General features: G+C 44.9%; 1 protein-coding gene across 9 annotated transcripts in view; it reads left to right on the top strand.

Moving 5' to 3' along the window:
• Positions 1-14,697, top strand: part of TBC1D1 (TBC1 domain family member 1) — a 933,361-nt gene that overhangs the window by 873,705 nt on the left and 44,959 nt on the right. The window lies entirely within an intron of this gene.

The raw sequence follows: 14,697 nt of genomic DNA, 5'->3' as shown, positions 1-14,697 counted from the left end.
CCTGGGACTTTGGTGGCCCAAGCTTCCACTAGGAAGGTGAATTCTTATTCAGTCCCCATGCCCCCCCCCCCCTTTGTTTGAGTAATTCACAAAACAGATGCTTTCTTTGGCCAATCTAGCCTTGAGGTCAATCAATGCAGTTTGTCTACTCAGATGCTATATGCACGGCCACTAGATCATGGCCAGCGAGTTGTTGTTGGCAGTCCCTAAAGAATTTAGGACCTCTCTGGCTGAAACCATTCAGGTTGGTCAGGATGCGTGCAAATACATAATTCGTGTTGACCTGGGTGCTACTGATTGCTTGGGTGAACAGTTGGCACCAGTGTGGTGGTCTGTCACTATGTGTGGATGCTGTCAATGAGGTTTTCAGGAGATGTGCAGGAAACCCTTATGCTTATGTTTTTTGACATCTCCATTTGGCAAAAAAGCTGACTCACCTTTGAACGTTTTAAGGCAAGCCGGGCCACAGCATTTTGTTTAGATCTCTCAACCCCTGGCGGACAGTCCTCTCCCCGGATTTGCCTTTTCTGAGACTCTTCAAGAGGGTTGGGTCAGGCCCCTCTGTCCCCATTGCAGCCTCCACACAGACTAACCTCAGCAGTGTTGCCGAGCGTGGGAACCAGAGGCACGGGGCCAAGGGGCAAGACAGCTTATGGATACACAAAAATGGGCTGCCCCTCGATTAAATTCCTACAGTTATCTACAGCATTCTAACGAGATGCAGCGCCAGTGGGGGCATCTCGTAAAAAGTTACGGACTGGCCTCACACACCACCCGGTGTCATGCTTCATCATCGGCTGTCCTCGCCCTCTACAAACTTGGTTTGATAGAGGGCGGGGATACACTTCTAAATCTAAGTGATGGCCGTGGGGGAGTGATAAGTGACTTAAAAACTATTACATTAGTCCATATACTAGGTTTATTCAAGTGGTAAATGTATGGTGGTTAAAAACTAAGTGAACGGTGATGTGAGCTGTTATTCTCCCTTCACCGTGTGAAATGCGGTCGACATGTTTCTGCTGATGTGTCCCCGAAGGGTACGTAGCATCCTTCATCACAAAAAAGTCACAAAAAAGCGGTATCAACAGGGAGACAGAGAGGACGCCTCCGGGAAGAACGGCTGGAAGCACTGAAGTCAGACAGTAAGAGTGTGTTTGAAGGAATGTTAGTGTGAGTTTGAATGGGTGGTCCACAGTATGGGATACCACCATGTCATGTTTGCCAAGCTGGGAGTCGTCCTCCTGGTTATTTATGTATGATGGTAACTAACTTTAGCTACCACTAGTGATTACATATATTTCTCCTTTCGGAAAGTCTAAGTAGGTCCTTCCACCTCAGCCCTCCCATGGAGTGTGTAGGGTAGAAATACAGGGTAAGAGTTGGTTTGATACCGCTTTTTGTGACTGTATGAGTACACGTTGCACATGTCACGTGTCTCATAAAGACCACACCACCACGCGCGCAATAGGTATGACGCAGGATGGTATAGAATTTGTTCACATACTCACACGCTCTGGTTTGTATGTTTTCCTTTGCTTTTTCCTTTTTCTACAGAGTTACTCACAGTGGTACTATACCAAGAGGGAAATATTGATATATTTTTTTAAAAATCACAACCCCTTCCCCGTTCTAGAGACAGAATCTCCTTCCTTGACACTAGGTATGAGGAGGGGAGTCCATAGGTAATAACCCCCTTTTGGTCCTGAAGAATGCTACGTACCCTTCGGGGACACAGCAGAAACATGTCGACCGCATTTGACACGGTGAAGGGAGAATAACATCCCACATCACCGTTCACTTAGTTTTTAACCACCATACCTTTACCACTTGAATAAACATAGTAAGGACTAATGTAATGGTTTTTAAGTCACTTATCACTCCCCCACGGCCATCACTTAGATTTAGAAGTGTATCCCCGCCCTCTATCAAACCAAGTTTGTAGAGGGCGAGGACAGCCGATGATGAAGCATGACACCGGGCAAAAGGTTTCGTGGTGACTCTGCAGATGGGCCATTTCCAACACTCCCCATTCTGGAGAGGAGAGAGGCTGGATCTGGGTGTAGAGTTGCGACACCCAAAAATCTTCGCACTGAGACTGGAGGGAGAGGCTGCTAGGATTACCTCAGCAATGTGAATCAAGGGTGGCACTCCATGAACCGGGGACATTTGCAGGCAAGTGTAGCATCTTTATTGAAAAACAGAGTGGACCTACTTGGCAGTTAGAAATATTATAGAAAAGAACTCTGAGTCTGCTTGAATTGAAATACTCTCAGATATATTAGCCACACTGAAGGTCGCCTAAGTAACTGGCAAGTAAAAATCTCAGTTGTCCAGCCATTGTTCTCAATGACTAGTGCTTTTGTTTACTTTATTATTCAGTAACTAGCTCATAATCAGAAACGTTTAGTGCCCTTTACATCATCCCGCAAAGAGATATTTTAACACGTTGTAAAATCTAAAGTTTATTTGACAGGATTCTTAAATCATAAGGTAGCATTGTACTTTATAGCATCAAAAAACAAACCGTATTGTTTGTTTTCCATTCATTGTCCCCTCTTAGCACTCTTGAACTGACGGTTCTAGGAGATGATAGCAAAGACAGAGTTTTTTAAAGCGACCATTTGATTTCCACGAACGTGCAGTCATAAAAGTTCTCAGTTCGCTGTGTTCCGAGACTGCGCTAAATTGAGATAAATCGCGAAGCCTTTCGGCTACGCCTGCTGAAGGCTAAAGTGTGTCGTGTTTGGGCTGGCATGCGTCCCGGGTGCTGCAAGCCATTAGTACTGGACATGGTCCCAAAAAAAACAAATAATCCTTCTGTTACCTAATGCTTTTGCGTGAGTGTGAAGGTAGGAGCGAGCAGTGGGTTTCTCCATGCACCCAGCGATGGCCACCTAGAATACTTGTTTTTTTATTTTAGTGTGGGCGTTGTGTGGTAATATTTTGTACTCCAGTTTTTTTATTCCATTCAGCATTCCTGCCTTTTCTTAACAACTTACCAGGATTTTATGGGTTGCAGACACATGTCGAATGTAACTGGTATATTAAGCATGAGACCATGAAGAGTCCATATGTGGTATGGCTGTTAACGTCGCCTCAGGAAGGAGCATTAGGTCGCTGCAAGCCCTCTGGTTGGTGAGGAGTGATGTGCAAGCAGAAGCTGTGAGCAGAGTCGGAGGTGAAGACGTAGATTCACCTTCTAGCCTCTCTTGTTGATTGATACACTGGAACTATTGTGGTGGTAAACAGTGTGGTGAATCAGCGGTAATGACCAGACTCAATCCTAGAATCAATTGTCGGAGAGGGAGCCTAGAGGAGGGAGACCACAGTTTGTGAGAGGCCGTCCTTTATTGGAGATCTACTTTGGGACCACCTATGAACAGAATCCTTCACCCACTCAGATCCTTTGTGCTTTATGCAGAGTTCCTTGACGCTCTTTGTTAAACCTTTACAGCGATCAAAGCTAAGCTCTTTTGCATTAAGAGATGCAACATTCTCAACATATTCTTCACTTCTCCAGTTACTTAGGGATCATTGAGCGGTGATAACTATTAACTTGAAACATTGAGTGCTAGAGAATATCAGTTTGTGGCAGTGGTAACTGTTTTTTCACCAGGCCATGTAATTGTGGTTCTGCCTGTGGTGGGGGAGGAACATATGTTGTGGGACCGGGTAGTTAAAAAAAGAAAAAAAAGAAACAAGTCTTGGGAGATAGTAGTCTACCCTGTTGCCTTCCTGTATCCCCCACTCTCCTACCCTGCTCCCCTGCAGTCACACTGCATGCCATCACTTTCCTCTAATCCACTGTACAACTTCATCTGTTCTTCCCTATCGGTGCTTAATTTGTTTTTGTTTTTTAAATGTAAAGAGTAAGTGCCAAGGCCTTTCTCAGGAGGCCACTGCAGCTTGCACCATCCTGTAACCCTTCCATTGCAGGCAGTGACCGTACCACCACAACTACTAACCATAGCACTGCTACAAATGTGACAATTCACACTATAAGAATAGACTGGGTGTCGGGTAATATTCATGTTTAATGTATATTGGATTATTAAACACTGTTGGTGAGCTCACCTCAAAATTAGACAAACAGCTCCACAATATAGTGGACTGTCATTTGTACCATTGTTGATAATTAAGAGCTGGTGCTGAGCACCGGAAACCACTGTCTCAAATTAAGCGATGCTCCCTATTGACAACTTTCCAGACGCATTCCTTCTCTTTCTATTTTCTGTCCTGCACAGTCTCTGCTGTGTGCAATCCTTGAATTTGCCCTTCCTCCAACTTGGTCTTTCTTGTGCCATTACTCCTGGATACATAGCTCATGTATTGCCTTTTCCCTTTTCTCCTACAGCATCTGTGCTCCTTAGTGCAAGCCTTTTCTCTGTTTTATTCTCTCTCTCTTCTCTCCTACTGTGCTCCACCACTGGTGCCTACAATGGACATTTCCCTCACTCGCTGTCTTTTGCATGAAATCCCCAGTTTCATTCTTTCCAAAGCGTCCGCTTTTTCTGGCAGGATAGTGTCTTGTATGTTGTTTTTCTCAGTTTGTCCAGTGGTGCTGCTGTTCCTTCCTGTGCGTGCCTTAGGGGTAAATACAGTGGCAACTACTATTATTCCTTAGTGGTGGGGTGGGTGGGGGGGGAATACAACCAAAAACTAAAGGCATATCTAAAAATAATTAAAATTACACTTACCTTCCGCTCCGACAGGTGGCGCCTTCCTTCTCTCCTCTGATCCTAGACTCCGACTGCGCAGGCTCGTAGATGCAAAATCCCAGCACTTCTCTCATGCTGGGAATAGTATTGGAATTGGTCTGAGCAGCTTTGTTTGCCGCTCACAGTGTATTGGAGCCTGGGGTGTTTTTTCAACCTGCTGTGCAACACAGCCGGGTTCGAGAAACTTAGGTGCGCAAGTGTGTTTGGCCGGCCAAACACATATGCACACTTAAAAGTGCTCACCCCTCCTCCCCCTGGCATGCCTCTCCAGCAGGATTGCCTGGGCTTGCCCTGACCCGCTGAAGACTCACGTTGTCAGCTGTTTGGCAAATATAAAATGATAATATAATTCTTTTATTATCATTTTATTTTTCCTCTTTTAATAGGGGAGCGGCGCTCCTCCGCCATTACAGAGTAGCTGCCACTGGGTAAATAGGCTATCCAGACATCAATAGAGGTAGGAGTTGGCCTAACGGCTGGGGCGCTCGACCTCGGACCTGGAGAACTGGGTTCGAGTCTCGGTAATGACGCTGAACATCCTGTGATTCTAGGCAAATCACGTGATCTCCCCGTGCCTAACAAAAAAATGAATGTGTGTCCTCATGTAACGTAACTGGTGCTATGTAAAGCGCTCTGATACCTGATTGGCTTCGGATCAAGTTCGCGCTATATAAAACTCTGCAAAATAAAAACAAAAAAGTGCATGTAATAGAAATAAACTGTGCTTACAATTACTTCTCCCTCTGCTCCATCAGCCTAGAAAACTAGAACATGCATAAACAGCAAATTAATATAATAACAAGTGAGCGTCTAACTCACTGAGCCATCATTCCATCTTCTAATATATCCTAATTGTTATACCACACACAATCCTAACAACAATTAAACCCACAATTAATGGCCTGATGGTCCAATTCTTTTATCCAGCCCCTATAGACAACACGTGTATTGACACACCTAATCTAATAGTCTTTTTCCGACCAAAAGACCTTGCCCTTCATGAATACAGCACATCTTTCCACATTGGTAGCCCACTTAACCCCAGTCATCAACAACTCTGGGCAGGGTGTTGGCCTACTACAGGATATATGTGAGCCATCATTCCCACCCTCCTCACCCCTATACAGTCACATGGAGGGGTGTGGCACTGCTCCCACTCTCCGTGTAGGAGTTGCAACACTTCACAAACACCAAGACAAGTGTCTCTGTAACATTTTGTATTTAATAGTGTAAAAAGAAACAGTACAACTTCTGCATTTTTACCCCTTCATCTTAAATGCTAAAACATTCCCTACACTGCAAACTAATACATTGCAATACCTTTCCCACCCCATATATCAATCCACAATTTTGTTAGTTTAATCAGCATTGTTTAGCACCTTAACTGCTGACACTTTTCCCGAACCTATTGCTGAGCCCTCCTTTTTTTTTTTTTTTTAACGTTTTCCGTACGTTAAACATAAGCTTTCAGACCTTGTTTCCACAACAGGTGTTCTTGCCAAAGGTATGTCTGTTCTGATGGATACCTATAACTGCAGGTTCCTCGCCTTTAGGATATTTTCCAGGTGCCAGACTGGATCTGGAAGATTTTACAACAGTGTTCCTGTGCGCCACTAGGTGGTACCCAGGTCTGTATTGGCCTCGCTCTGCCCTAAAGCGGAGCATCATACAAGTACAACACCAGTACATCAATGTTCCGGAGTTCTGCTCCCTTTTTTGTCAGTAGACAATTTTCTTCAAATTGAATTCCAGTATTCAGAGGGATGTTGTCCTCAGCAAAAAATACAGGCTTCAAACTATGCAGTAACTCTTGAAATAGATGCTGATACGGAACTCGCTCAAGGTGTACCTTTGGTGGTGGGGCTCAGTGCATGACTCCAAGTCATGTGAGGAATGCGCCCTGATGAATCTGAAGGGAATACGGGACAATGAAGCAATGCAATAAATCTAATAATAAAAAGAAGTCATTGACCTCCTGTTAGCCCACTCCTGCTTCAAGTCGAGCGTAGACGTGTTCCTGCTCCCTGGACCACTCCTGCGACAGGTCGTCTTCATGGTCAGAGTCTTCCAGTAAGTCAAAGTCCAAGAAGAAGTATAAAAAGTCAAAGTGGGACACTTCCCCATCCAGCCACTCTCTTTTTAAAGAGAAGTTGTGAGGTTGTCAATGCACCAGTCGATCTCCCTCCTGATCCTGTATTGAGGAACAGATTCTGCAGCTGGTCCTGATGTATAACACATTCCCTGGGCCATTGGTGATGCAGTTGCCAGTCGAGGTCTTTAAACAGGCCATGCGGTACGTTTGGCAAGCTTTTGCCCCCTCCTTTGCGGCACTGACAGGCCCCAAGGACCTGCAGAAAACTCCAGCATAGTTTCCGCCAGCAGATCTGTTCTTTGCACCATCGGAGTCCCTAGAAGCCACCTCTGATTCCATACTGACTCGGGTGCCGATTTTCATTCTGAGTCCACTACCTATCCCTGTCCTTTTCATCAACATCTAAATCTCACTGACACCAGAGGAGGCTATGGTTCCGACTCGAATCTGCCTCATGCACCTACATGACAACAGCAAACCTGATCCCCTTACAGTCTAGCTCAGATAATTCACTCCCCCTAGTGTCCTCATCAGTTTCGACCATAAAGCTACTCCAGAGGATTGGTATATAGACAACTCAGGCTCCCTCACGGTGGACAGGAGGATGGCCACCACAGAGAGCTAACACAGTAAAAGAGATTGGATTGTGGTCACTCTCCGTCTTTTCAATAAGTCAGATCATCAACCATTGACCACAACCTCAAATCAACAAGAATGTAGTCAATGCAGTTCATGTGGTTTAGTTTATTAAACATGTGAGCACCATGTGGATCTGATCTAGTTCGACCATTAGTTGCCCTAAGCCAATATTCAATGGTAATTGCCTTTAGTTGGATAGCAGCCTGGGTCCTCCTATTTATGGCCAAATATCCAGATAAGGAACATCCCAAATGTCATCCTCTTCAAGTGATAGTTGGACATCATCCCTATCCAAAGGCTGAAATTAGTTATTGAAGTCACCCAAGATAATATGGAGATTTTGTGGTGGGGACCTGTTCAAATAATCCTCAAGGATTTGCACAGTATTAGAAGCCAGGCCGCTTGACATCCCTCTGGAATACATGCTATTAATAGAAACCCTGAGACCTTTGATAATCATTAGCAAAATGCCCAGATGTCCTGACTATTGATCTTAAGTGGGCACATTTTGCAATTAAGGGAAACACGGACCCATGTGGTTAAGCCTACTGATGCTCTCCCATGAAGACTAGGCTTGGCAGGGATGTAATGCTTAAGATTGCCAAATTTAAATATGGGGTCCAACGACCATGTCTCCTGGAACAGACAAATGTCATGCCCTTCAATAAATGCATTTCAATCGGTTATGGGTGTTTTGGTCTTTAGGCCAGCCATGTTCCAGGACACGGGTTTTAACACAGAAGGGTGTTGTAGAGAAAAGGCTGGACCAGGAGAAACTTCCTGAGGAGATTTGAATTGAACCAGCATCATGCCAGAGTTGCTGGTGGGAATATCAAGAGGGCCGGGGTGCTGTAAAACCCAGAGGCAAGGAGACTTCAAAGAGTAAGGCCAAACCTCTGGGGAAGATTTTTTTCACTACAGTACCAGAAGCTGTCAATAATGGATAAGTTTGATGATGGTGAACGAGACTCACATGTGGGGGTATGAGGTGAACCCAGAATCAATCAAAGTCACTCACACGAGTTGCTTGGGAGAGTAGGTAGTCTAATAGGAAAAAAATATTTGGGGCTTGAACTGTATGTTCGAATGAATTGGAGGACAAGAACTGATGTTGAGGGCCACCAAGTCATCACCTATTGTTTTATCACTAAAGGTCAGTTCAATCACGTCATGTTGGGGTGAGATGTGGGCTACCTTTTAGCACTGATAATGTCGAAACGAATTAAGAATGACAACCCCTGACATGTCTCATCAGTGGACCACTTTATTTTTAAGAAAATCTTCTTCTTCGGGGCAAGAGTCAGAGGGCAGTTTTCGAATGCTGATCATCGCTATAGAATTAGAAGACATATGTTGCTTGTTGCTGAAAGGCTGCAGAGACTTGGGTTCACAGCCTGGGTGAGCCCTATAGTTAGACATACAGGCTGTTGTGGCCTGAATGAAATAAGAGTTAGTGAGCAGGGGTTTGGTGGGCTTACCTATCCGACCATTTGGTCTAGTAACAGCCGGAGGCCCAAGGTTTGGCATGTGCATGCCTGGATCCCTGAAACCGACCTCCTCTGTTGTATGATGTAGTTGCAAATAATCTGGTCTCAAGAGCTTGATGGGAAGGGGGTCGGATTGAGGTATTGTGAGTAGACATAAGGGTGGTTGATACATAAGCATGTTGGAATTCGGCCCTCTTAAAGCTGCAAGTTGGTTCAGAGTGGCTGGCATACTCTGAAGCATTGCTTTCACCTCAAGGACCTCTGTCCTTAGGTCAGTAATAACTGATATGCATTGGGACAGGATAGTACAGTAAAAAACGGGCAAAGAAGGTACTTGGTCCGTGTAAGGGCATCTATCGGAGGGGTCCGAACCCTCGATGAGGCCTGGCAAGGGTGCAAAACGATTGCTATAGTGTAAATAGTCTTGAGGTAAAATGGAACTATGCGAGTCCGCAGTAGTGGGTTTACAGGTAGCACCAGTGGGACCAGATAAGATGGATTAAGTGGTCCTGGACTGGGATTCTTTGATCATCACTGGGATTAGTTTTTCCTTAAGATAAGAGTCTGTGGAGGAGGTGCCGGGAATGGACCGAGCTAATGGGGAGGATAGGTGTTGCTGGGTCAAGTATTTCCTCACATTCAATGAGCAGATTATGAAGGTGATCAATGACAGTTATCACCAGCCGTATTTAACATTTTGTTGGGTTTTTTAGTTTTGGATGTCCCGTTTCCTCCCTCCATGGCTTACCTTTTACCCATATTGTACAGCTGGAAAAACACTTGCGTAAAGCTATAAGGCCCTCCCACCTGTGGCCACCACCAGGGCCGGACTGGCCATAGCTATTACCAGCGTTTCCCCCAGTGGGCCTGAAGGGTGGGGGGCGGTTTTGGACCGGTGGGGAGTGTTTTAGTTAGTGGGGGCCGGTTTTTCAGCATTGCTGCAAAATCGGTTTCTTGTAACAAAAGCACACGCAGCAGCAGTGTTTCCACCACTCCACTTGTATTTAGGAAATAGTAGGTGTGAAATGCTAACGTGAGTGTGTGTGGTCCGATATCTCCTTTGTAGTTCTTTTGTCCAGATAGATTGGTTTATAAGGAAATTAATTTAGGAGATTTCCTTATAGAAGAGCACCTCCAACCAAATGTCTGCGGACCAGTCTCGGAGCTACTTTAAACGCATAGCCCAGTAGCCCAGTTTGCTTCACACAGAGCTCCTGTAAACCTAGAGGGTGTCTATGGGCGTTTCGGGATCTATTTCACAGAAGTGACGCTGCAGTCAGAAATGAACAAAAAAAACAGCCCAAGGCCCCCTGAGTTGTTTTTGTTGGCTGCCCTAAGAGCTTCCTTTCGGTTTCCTGTCTGTGAAAGGCTGGAGTCGAGGCGGGTCGTTTGTGACAGGAGGGGAAAGAAGTGCAAAGGAAGTGTCTGTTGACGTTCCTCCGCTCAATAGATAGTCTCTGCACATTTATGTTGCGACCACCTGTAGCAGCGGCGATCACTTCCGGTCTGCCAGTAAGCATTTCCAGGCAGCGGGAGGAATATAAACACGCAGGAAAAGAATTGCTTGACTGGTGACCCTCCCTGCTCAATATTTTTATGAGGTTTCCACAAGAAAGTCTGCGAATAAACAGAAAACCGGAAAAAAGTTTACAGAAGCACACAGTCATGTTATGTTAACATGAGATGGGGCTGTGATTTCTGTGTGTGTTTAATAATTGTACTTTACTCGCTTCCTATTAGTTGACAACACGTTCACACTAAACGTGCAGGCGTCCGATATGTTTTCCTACTTTAAGCTTCTGTTGATTAACGACCAATGCAAACGGCGGTGTTCACTCCCTCCTCCATTGCTAGAAGTTAGGGTTCATTTCATAAACCTAGCTCAGCGTTTCCACTAAGTAACTCTGAATTCAACGTGTCCCGCTGGAGAAAATCTGTCCATTGCCTGGGTGTCAGGACACTGACAGTTGTGCTGGCGCATTCTGCTTGTGAAGAGTAGCTGAGTTGGGCCCAGAATGCTGTTAACAAGCGATCCGTGTTCCAGTTACTTACAAGGCTAACAAAATTAGGCAACGTCAATAGATCTCGCCTATGCGAGATCTATTGGCTTATTCAATGTTTGTTTTTTAGCCATGTTGCACAACAGCGTGGTTTCTGTGTAAAATGGGCAACATTCTTTTTTTTTTTTTTTAACCCTTTTATAGTGTGGTATGGTACGGCCTTTCATAATATAGTGTGGTATGGTATGACCTGTCATTTCATTGTCTGGTATGATATGGCTCGCCATTGAACAGGGTGGTATGCTAGGGAATGGCTTGTCCTTGCATAGTGTGGAATGGTATGGCTTGTCATTGTTTAGTACGGTATGGTGTGGCCTGTCATTGTATAGTATGGTATGTCATTGTATAGTATGGTATGGTTAAGGCCTGTCATTGTATAGTATGGTATGATATGGCTTGTACTTGTATAATATGGTATGGCCTGTCATTATTATTATGTTATGGTGTTGCTTGCCATTTTATGATATGGTATGTCCTGTCATACAGTATGGTATGGCATGTCATTGTATAGTATTTTATGGCCTGTCTTATAGTATGGTACGATGTTGCCTGGTATAGGTTGGTATTGAATGGTGTGGGCTGGTATGGCGTGGCCTTTCATTGTATTGTATGGTATTGTATGTCATTGTATAGTGTAGTATGGTAATCTTTGTTATAATGTACACAGTAAGGGGGAGAAAGTGCAATAGGAGCGGACAAACAAGTAGAAAAAAAGCTTTACAATATAATGTTCTTTTCACTCTAGAATGTTCTATCCGACCTGTAATCGTACAAACATTAACCAATTTAAAGCACACCCTGTTTCCTGCATAAAACATATTAATCATGCCCAACACATCCTATAAATCATAAAATGTACCAAAAAAGCACTTGGTTACAAACGAAACAAGTGATTACTTAATAGCGACAGTGCAAAGCCATTAATGAATTTTGAAATAATTGCTAAAGGCAACGCTAACAATCTGTGGCCTGCCTGTTGGTGTATGCCGCAGCAAAGAGAGGAAGGGGAGTGGCTGAAAGTAAAACAAGCATTTGCAATGCAATAGGTCTCGCAGTTATACGAGTTAAAGCTATTGGCATTGTAAATGACAATGCCATTAGGCATTGTTATTTGCAATGTCAATAGCTCAAACTCGCGTAAATGCGAGACCTAATGCATTGCAAATGCTTGTTCATCATGTCTCTTTGACTCAGACCAAGAGGAAAAAGGCAGGAAAGGGAGAATGGGGGAAGCCAAAGCTAGGAAAACAGTGAGAGTCTGAGAAAACATTGATGAAAAATGACCTGCATGATTGAGATCGACAATCAGAAAGTGCAGAGTCGTGGAAGAATGAGTATGCAGGGGAATCGAGACTAAAGTAGACTGCTAGGCTCCTAAGAAAAACTTTGGGGCCCTGCACTTACCTTTTTCACAGATTAAACGCTGGTTATTAGTATTTACTAGCTGCATTATTACTCCACTAAAACACTTTGGTACTCTCACAGAACTTCGTGTAAGACGTGGGTCCCTTGCTCTCCATGCCACTGGAAATCAAGCAAGCCTGGCTGAAGACTGCTGAAATGCCAGAAACCGGTCCTAGGATGCTTGTTTCCAGTCCAGGGAGGACCTGGCTTGGCAGTTCGGGCTGGACTGTTCCCATGAGGCACAGGGTCAAGACTGATTTGCATATGGCTGGGTTCAAACTGGAACGGCATGGTGAGCAAAAAAACGATGGATTTAGGCCCAGATCTCTGTACTGGGGTGAATGTATGACATTGTTCTGCATTCTGTCCATCAATTGTTGTTTTTGCATACATTTTCCTAGGCCAACTTGTGCGAGTATATATGATATAAAGGTCATTTGTTTCTAAGAGAGTATGTTATGTAATAGTAAAAGGGTGAAGTAGCCCCTACTCATCACTGCTTATAGCTCCTTTTTGCGATTCTTTGTATGGTAGAAAGTTTCCCCCTCGGGTAAACCTGTGTGTGATACATATGTACTTCTGGTAGTGCGCTCATAGTGGAGAGTAATATACCCGGTATCTGTGTTGTCAGTATTTGTGACCTGCATTAAAGGCCATTCTGCGCTGTATACCTTACACTCTGTCTTCCGTGTGATCCTCCTCACTCCCAGAAGGCCTTGCTGCGTATGCCGACATTGGAATTAGTCCAGCAGTTTGTCTAACTTTATTTATTTTAGTCATTTATTATGCATATTTATGTGGGATCCCGTACTGTTTGGCTGTTTGCGTATTCTGTTTGTGTTGCTTTCTACCACGTGTGTGCATGCTGTGCATTGCTTCTTATTTCACTCGCTTGGGTTGACAGTAGTCTGGGTGTATTTGTGTCCTGAAGGGATTGGCGTTAGGTGTGGTTTTTCTTCTCACTGATCATTAAAGAGGGCGTTTACAATAACTTATGTGGGTGCAGCTTGAGGAAGTTATACGGCCCTTCATAAATGGCTGACCTCTGACAATAGCGAGACCTAACAAGGGGGGTGGGGGGCAGTGCACAACAGTGGGATGCGAAAAACAATGATTGGGCGCATTCAGGAAAGCAGAGATTGCACGTGAAAGGGTGCAGTGAACGATGTCCCCGTACGTTCAAACCGATCATAATCAGTACAAAATAAAAGGGCAAAGCCCCGTGATTTGATTAAACATCGTAAGATATAATACGAGGGGTAGGCGGCGCACAGTAGTGCAATGTGATTATCAAAAATAAGGCGCATTTAGAAAGCACAGATCGTGCTTTTACAAGGATAATGGATCCGTGCGCGGTATAGGGTGGCGCGCTGGTGGCCCAAGTGATGTAAAGCCTCCCGGCCTGTGGGATGAAAGAAAGTCTTAGGTCAGCTCATGAGGCATGGTGCGCCTCGTATGATAAGCACGACACTGCATGTACAAGTTACGGGAGAAAGTTTATTTTAAGAAAAAAGAAACAAAAAGTACAGGCGCTAACCGGGCCAGGTTTGATGCCGGTAGAATTACCGTATGGGCGGGAAGCACTAAACTCAGTACAAACGAGGGCCGAAAAGGGCGTAAGTAATAAAAATAATAAAAAGCAGCCAAGCATGCAATACTAAGGCCAGCAATAAGCTAAGATCGAAAGGCTGGTAAAGGCTTCGGTAGATGTAGAGCGTATGTTAGACGTACCCGAGGAACACGATAACTGCAGCCTTCTGCTCTGTCTGGTGATACGAAGTGGCGGATGGCAGAGGAGCAGGTTAAATACTAGTGAAAACCGTGGGGAAAAACACGAGAGACGTGCAAGTAAGCACGGAGTGTGGTACAGGGCTGGCCGGGATGAACGCATGGCTAAGCCGCAGCAGGGCGCTCGAGCACGTCACTGCATCTTGGAGGTGTCAATTATCGCTGAACAGGAAGGGGGGGGGGGGCTCATGAATTGAAAAGAATACGCGATCAAAGCGGCCGTGCGGCCGCGAAAGTGAAAGTAAGCGCGGCGCGCGCGCCCGCGCACATGCACTGTACCTCTAGGCTGGCCTGGTAGCACTTTTTGGAGCCCACATATAAAATGTCTCTTCGAGCCTTTGGCTCGCGAGACCTAAGGAAAGAACATGGGAAATGAGTTGACGAAATCAATAGCGCAGAGCAAACCAGGTACAAGACAACTTCAAAACACATACCCTAAATACCCTCATGGGTGACAAACACCACCCTACAAACCCATGTTACATTACATACACTCTTGCAAAGCGCTG

The sequence above is a fragment of the Triturus cristatus genome, chromosome 2_2 (genome assembly GCF_964204655.1).
Source record: "Triturus cristatus chromosome 2_2, aTriCri1.1, whole genome shotgun sequence".
Taxonomy (NCBI): domain Eukaryota; kingdom Metazoa; phylum Chordata; class Amphibia; order Caudata; family Salamandridae; genus Triturus; species Triturus cristatus.
This window is presented reverse-complemented; position numbering and strand designations above follow the sequence as displayed.